Source organism: Alligator sinensis, unplaced genomic scaffold (assembly GCF_000455745.1).
Source record: "Alligator sinensis unplaced genomic scaffold, ASM45574v1 scaffold611_2, whole genome shotgun sequence".
Classification (NCBI taxonomy): domain Eukaryota; kingdom Metazoa; phylum Chordata; order Crocodylia; family Alligatoridae; genus Alligator; species Alligator sinensis.
In genome coordinates this window covers 3488619-3494468 of record NW_005841869.1, presented here as the reverse complement: position 1 = coordinate 3494468, position 5850 = coordinate 3488619, and the positions used below count along the sequence as shown (strand labels likewise).

Here is a 5850-nt window from a genome sequence, read left to right as displayed (position 1 = left end):
GGCTGCCGGCCACAGCCCGCGTGCACACAGACGGGCCCGGCTCGCGCCCGGCGAGGACAGGACCGGGAGCCAGCCCGCACAGCTCAAAATTCAAACCAACACTCCCACGCACATTTTTTAATGACTTGTCACACATGAGCACACAGCCCATCTAAAAATAAGTTGACAAACTAAAGAGCTACAGAATAGCAGAACAGATCAGGTTACCACATAAAAAGGATTCTTTAAATTCTTCAGTATGTTACAAACAGAAAACTGAGATACAGATTTTACAAACACAGAAAAAAATCCTGATGTATTTCAAGAGGAAACATTTACATCATTGATATCATAGCAATCCAATAACTATTCCGAACACCTAAGCACAGAACAGTCACAAGGTCAGCATAGGGGTGTAGCTTTCTAAATGTATTATTGTTATTAGGGACTTCAATACTAAACTAACATAAGGCTTGAAAAACACATTACAAGCACGTACTACTGATGACACTAACATTATGACTAATGTAGCAAGAAACACAAACAGGGGCAAGGCAGAGGATGTTAACATTTAACAGACTCTATTCTGGAACTTCTAACGCAATCATGACAGTTCGATTCAACTGGTCAGCAGTTTGCTGCTTGTCACAGTTGTGCTTTATCACTGTGAAATAAAACACGCCCAAATTAATTACATGCCACAGTGAAATCTTGCCTCATTTGCAAATTAAACAGCTTCCATAGTTTGCTAAACCTTCATAAACAAGAATGAGGTGCCTGCAAACAATTACCAGGGAACTCTGAGTGTCTGGAAAGGCATAATGCCGCAGTTAAAAGTATAAAAAGTATAATGCCGTAAAAAAGTATAATGCCGTTAAAAAGTAATAACGGCCGCAGTTCCCACCCATGGGTTCTCAACAATGAATTCTTCAGTCACGTGGACACAGGCAGTAGCATGGCCCAGTTATCTTCATCTTTAGCATGGAGTTCACAACTGGGTTGTGAACACCTCATAACGGTAAAGGAATGACACGGTTGTGGGGGGCGCATTGTGGCAGGCTTTAGACTATCACTTAAAAATGCCTGTTAAAAAGTGACCAAAATAACCAACTGTAGCTCAGCAAAAAGAGAAGTTTGCATATAATGCTGTCAAGAAATGACTGTATTTTAGTCTTACTTTCACTGCTCAAGATACAGCTATTATGTGCATAGAGCATACTATTGTGAATACTTGAAATAAGACATTCAAATCAAAAGAAAAAGTTCCTTCCCACTTACAGCTTGCCTAAGGAAAACATCAAGAGCAAACTATTTCCAAGCTGTAACTTCCCTACGGTAGGTTACAGAGACATTCAGTTCACAGTACTCCAGCTTTTAGAACAGGAAGCTTAAAGAATGGCTCTTGGGGTTTAAAAAAACCCAAGACCACCCAGCTGCATTCACTTCTGACTCAACCTGATTCCAGACAATTAAATATGTAAATGGGGGTTGGCAGAAGTTTACTCCTAGATGTTCCTAGGGCACAACATATAGAAAAACCGAGATATTTATATGATTTGCTTTCTATGACCAAGAGAAGAAAGTTAAGTTTCATGTGTCTGCAAATACACCCCTAGAATTCAAGACAGTGCTCGCATTTTGCATGCCAATTCCTGTGATATTTATAAACTCTTACTCCCGGTAATCTCATATTTACACAAAGAACACTCCAATGTATTAGACAGATATAAGTTGTCATGAGGTGCCAATAGGAGTATTAGAAGTCACAGAAGTGCACCGTAATGCAACTGAAATTACTGCACAACACATCACAATGCTCTGGCACATCACTAGCAGGGATGATTCTGATTTGTATGACATGACACTTGATAAGTCATCACAACAGATGACAGATAAGGAAACAGGGACATGGTGCTTAAATATTAAGGTGACATGCATCTTAGCTATATCTAGTAGACTAGATATCTAAAAAGTAATAAAATCCTCAAAACACTATATTGATTTAGAGGCTTGAAAATGTAACCACTGCTTATGCGTTATCTGTTTTTTCTACAGTGATGTAAAAAGAACGGTTCTCACTTCTATAAGAGTCTTCTACAATTACTTAAAAGAGGGAGGGGGCAGAGGAGGAGATTGCATACTGAGAGCTGTCAGTTACCAGAGTAAGAAGGGCTATAAGTAAGTTATATTTTTCCTGCCATTTGTTAGCATCAAGCCTATGCAGAAATGAGCTTCCAAAGCAAGTTTGGGCAAGTCAGATGTCAGCCAGGCCAAGGCAAGGCAAGGCAAGACAAAATCAGGACCACTCCAATTTACTGGAAAACTCCTCTTCAGCAAGCTTGAAGGGTTTCCATGATAATTTACTCTAAATAAAAACATACAATATTTCTTCTCTCACAAATACTTACAAAAGCTGAATGAGTTAAGAGACTTGAGCTATTTAAATAAATGGCATGTCATCAAGTGCTAGGGGAAAAAGTTAAGCAAAAAATGACACTTAAGTAAGTGTGGATGCTGCAGCCGTGATGGTCCAGGAAGCTTATGAGAAGCAATGATTTTTGGAGGAGTGGTACTTTTTACTGGAGCAAATATAAATCTTTTGGATACAATTTACCTTCCTCATGTACCTTGTGCCTGAAAACTTGTCTATGTCCTCCCCAACTATTCAGCTGGTCCAATAAAGGATATCACCCCAAAACATCTCCACCTCTTGCACTTTTAAGTATCATAGTTTATAAAACTCACTTAGCTGATTTTTCTCTCTCGCAATGTTCATCATCTCAAACCATGCAACACACATTTCAGTTAGCTACAATGCAGTTCTCAAACCTTAGTATTAATAAGAGAATAACCCTATACTTTGTACTATAAATTTGCCCCATGATTACGCTGAAGGTATTAATCTCCATCAAACAAGATTAGTAGGCCGGGCTGAACAGGACTGGGGAGCAGGGAGGCAGACTAGCTCAGACAAGTATCATAATGCAACAGACTTTGAAATCGAGTGCCCACATCAGCAGGGCGAACTGAAAACTGTTCAGTGAACTTCTGCGTGTTTTTTTTCTGAGACAGAGAGAGAGAGAGAGAGAGAAATATCTTCCTTTGCCAACCGCAACAGCACAATTTTCATCAGCAGCAACTTAAAGAAAGACCAATCACGTAGCAAAATACTTTCAACATACAAATTAATGAAAGATCATCATCTTTTCAAATACAATGGGAGACAAGAGGATGCGAGTGCTTTCCCAAGGAGTAGCCATGTTCAGACTGGAGTGGGAAAATGAACCCTCTGTATTCTCTTCCTTGGAAGTCTCTAGTCCCTTGACATCTAGGCTAGGAACTAAACACTTTTCTGAGAGAATTTTCTGTGACAATTCCCTTACTTTTCCTATGTCCTGAATATGGCAACTGGTCTCTTAATAACTAGTTAGACATACACCATATCTAGGAAAAGCTCATGTTTCAATAAATGGCCTTGTTTCTTATACAATCATTTCCTGTGCTGAAGAAACAAAACAAAACAAAAACCAAGAAGTGTGGAGATATTTAGAAACTATCATTTTCCCAATAACGTAGGACTTTCTTAACCGACCGTCTCACTTCACGTGCTGTATTACCATACTGGAAATTAACCAGCCGAAATGCAGAAACTGGAGCGCCCCGGATCCGAGGAGAGGTGGCCAGACTGCTCTTTGGGAACGGCTCCCAACTTCTGGATCAACAAATGGAACTGGTTTCAAGTCTCTGAGATCTGCTGACCTTCAACACACACTACATGGTCAAATTCTTCTCGACACACCCAGGAGTGGTGGGTCAGGAGCCTGTGAGAATTGGTATTGATTTGCCTTTGTAGTCTAGGTCAAAGACTAACAGTTTTTAAACTAGCATCTTTTCATTCCAGCATTTTATAAATCTAAATCAATACAGATATGCAATTACTACTAAACCATATTGTAATTCCTCTCTCTCTTGCATTTACAGACTTGGAGCCCAGCACTTTTGTCTGTATCCACAAGTTTATTTTAGCATACTTAAATATTTATTTTCAGTGCACAGTTAAAAGGAAAATCAGCTTGAAAGTCTGGGGAAATTATGCCATAGCACATGCGCACGAAGTTGTGGAAAGCAGATTCCCCAGCTCCAAACACAAATATTGTTTTGACTCACTAAAAATGAATAGGTTACAATCTTCAAGGTCTTTAATACTTGTTAAGTGTCAAGGCTTTGAGTTTGATAACACTTTAAAATAAGATTGCTGTCCATATTTACAAGGGAGAACCTTTATCTTTCAGTCTCCATAACTGCTTTTTTGCCCAGAAGATCATTTTCACTTACTCCAAACCCCATTTGTAAAGATGTTATTTCCATGTTACCTAAAAATCTTGAAACTCAAAGGAAAAGGTTACAAGGAAAAGCTGACAAGGGAAACAAAGATATAGTTTTCATCCAGACATTACAAAACCCCCTATACAAAAATGAAGTTGAATTTCAGAACTGTTACAACTGTCAAACATAGGATCAGCTCCCCGAGTCAAACTTCTGGAGGTTTTCAGAAGGCAAAGGGGTTTTGTTAGCAGAATTCACCAATGGCCAAGAAGAGAAACCACACAAAAATCAGTTCGGAAAAGCGCATTTGCAATGGATTGGACACAGTGTGTCAGGAAAAGAGAATTTTTCAGAGAAGCAGAATAATAGAGAGTCTGTTTGCATTTCATGCTAATATAGTCCCCTTTTCCAAAAGATATTCTGCATCGATGAATGCTGGTGACATCCCCTGGGCCAAGTCCCACTGGTGTTAACAGCACTATGTCCATGCAAGGGTCTGTCTACATTGGGGTGGGCAAAACGCGGCCCGCCAGGCCATTCTAGCCGACCCATGGGGTCCTTAAAAAATTTAGAAGATAAATATTTATCTGCTGCTGGCTGCCTGTCATGTGGCCGTCGATGGCTTGCCAAAACTCAGTAAGCGGCCCTGCACCTGGTCTACATGAAACAGCACACAAGGCTGTGGGGACTTGGCATACATATAGCCTCCCACATGCATGTTAAACATCATGCACCTGCCCAGAAACACTCTGGAAATTAACTCTGCCCGTTCAAGTTTCATTGCGAGTGCTGTCAGTAAAGGAGGATTAAGAAAATTAGAACTTAAGCCTTAGAAGACAGGAAACCGATGCACCCAGCCAGTGCGCAGCGCAGCGCAGCACAGCACAGCACAGCTAGCAACAGCCCGGAGCTTTCTTTTTGAAGCTTATAACCAAGAACAAGCAAGCGGACGTAACCCTGCAATCCGACCAGGATGCACGGCACAACGGGCGCAGGAAGCTGGCAGGAGAACAACACGCGGTGGAAATGCCCACAACCGACGTCAAAGAGGCACAGGTCAGAAAGAGGTGGCTCCTCCAAAGGGACTAGAGACAACTCTTCCACCCAGCCACAAACGCAACTAGAGACGGGCAACGGGGCGTCTCCGCTGACTCTTAACCTCCATCCAAGAGGAACTGGAGAGGCTTTCCCCACGGGCGGCTTGCGGCGACACGCGGCATCAGCACCTGCGCTTTCCTTCCACGCTCAAGGTGCACAATGCCCCGCGCCACGTCGCGGCACCTGCTGCGCTTGCAAAATAAAACACCGGGGAGGAAACGATTCGGGTTATAGGTACGTACGGCACGAGCGCGGCCCTGCGACGACACGGAAAGGTCCTACGCGTGGCTGGGAACGAAAGGAGAAGCGCGGCGGCGGAGGCACGGAGAGAAGACGGGGCCACGCGCGTGTGCGGAGAGACAACGTGCGAGGACGAGGCGCTGGACGACGCCTGGGCGTGACGGACACTGCAGCGCCGCGGGGACCGGCGGGGGCGACCCCCGCCCC

General features: G+C 42.7%; 1 protein-coding gene across 5 annotated transcripts in view; it reads right to left on the bottom strand.

Annotated features, from left to right (window-relative positions):
* GAPVD1 (GTPase activating protein and VPS9 domains 1) overlaps positions 1-5807 on the bottom strand; it is a 49773-nt gene extending 43966 nt beyond the window's left edge. For 2 of the 5 annotated variants that reach the window (XM_025194456.1, XM_025194461.1), the window contains exon 1: positions 5646-5807. The gene's annotated coding sequence lies outside the window, so the exon portion shown is untranslated. The remainder of the gene's footprint in view (positions 1-5645) is intronic. The other 3 variants (XM_006016914.3, XM_025194469.1, XM_025194465.1) reach the window with 2 other exon arrangements.
* Positions 5808-5850: the final 43 nt, after the last annotated feature.